Genomic DNA, 1,582 nt, shown 5'->3' on the forward strand with positions numbered 1-1,582 from the left:
TCTCCGCCGCCAGCCCTTCCCTTTGAAGTTACACTCGCCAAGGTTATTTATAGCGGCAGGAAAGAGACTGTAAAGCAGAGGCTGGGCTCACACCAGGCTGCGTCTTTCTTTCCTGCCCGCAGCCAAAGGGCATTTTACAAGATGGTACAAACAGGCTGTCGCGTCCCCCGCGCAGACCCCAGGGCAGCTCTGAGACACCAGCAGTGGGGTAGTCTGACCCCAATATTTTGAAGAGAGCAGCCATGCAGGGTGAGAACCAGAGGGACACATCTGGAAACAAGACCTGGCAGCTGAGGGCTCTGCAAAAAACAAGCAAAGGGCAGCAGGGAGCAACACCCCAGGCGGGCAAGCTGCAGTGCGAGGGGGGAACCTTTTGGGCTCGGTTTGGGCATACAACCTACCGAGCCTGGGGGGCACCGAGGGCGGCCAGAGGAACTGATGTGCTGAGGCCCTCTAGTGAAGCAGAGCTTCCCGTCACCTCCTCCGTGTCCTCCCAGGCATGAGGTGCTGGACAGAACACCCCCTTGGCGGGGAGCAGTCTCCCCAATACGTGCCGTAGAGCAGCTCTGAGCCACGCGTCTGGGAAACAAAGCCTCTTTCTGTTCTTCAGGAGCAAGGGAGGCCCACCTCTCCCAATTTTTCCGAGTATGACATGCAATATTTTATCCTCCAGGGTGACATGCAGGCTCTACTGAGCCCCTGCCTGTCCATCTGTCCATCCTTTGATCCCCTTCTTGAGTGCACACAGCAGTGAAGCAGCACAAAGCCCACTGCGATACACAATCATTAAAACCCAAGCAGCAAATTGGTCTCTTAAAATCAAGCTCCCTTGTGGCTCTTTCGCTGTCATTTACACATTTTAAATGAAGATTGTGCGTGCAGCCTGTGCTGGAAATTACTGGCAGAGAAAACTCATATTCATCTCTTGCCCGGTCTCTGTTTCAGAGGGCTGGAAGAAACAGACGTTCTGGGAGCAGGTTAAAGCAAGCATGAGCTGTTTCTTCTCCACCAGACAAACCCTTGGAGGGCCCAGTAGCACACAGCCCTGATTCTTTGAATGGCCTCATGCCTTTCACAGCCACTCGCTTCCCGAAATGGGGTTTTAGCGTCTGCGAGGCAGGAAATCCTTTCTTTATTTCTTTTAGCAGGTTTCTTGTCATCTCACTGCTCAAATTCATATTGCTGCTCTGGCATGCATGGAAAACACCCCTCTGATGGCTGTAGCCTTTCAGAAGTATGAGTGGGGCAGAACCATGTAACCCACAGAGACCTGATGCACACAGGGTGTCTCTTTGTTCAGAGGCACAGCCAACCTGGTCTCCTACCTCCTCCTCAGCCTCTTCTCAGCTATGCCTGTGTTAGCAGCTTATTTCTCTGAGAAGTAAAAAGGAGTTTCTGAGGCTGTGGCTCTGCCAGAGAAGAAACATGGTCCGTGGAGCTATCTTAAGATGCTATCCGCCATCGTAGCAAATAAGCAGACAGTGGTAAAAGAAGGAGACATGCTTAGAGACTGACGGTGCAGCGTTTGGGAAGCAGAGATCTACACAGGGAAGTAACAGTTGGCAGCTGGGATGCTGAGCAT

The sequence above is a fragment of the Falco cherrug genome, chromosome 9 (genome assembly GCF_023634085.1).
Source record: "Falco cherrug isolate bFalChe1 chromosome 9, bFalChe1.pri, whole genome shotgun sequence".
In the NCBI taxonomy this organism is placed as follows: domain Eukaryota; kingdom Metazoa; phylum Chordata; class Aves; order Falconiformes; family Falconidae; genus Falco; species Falco cherrug.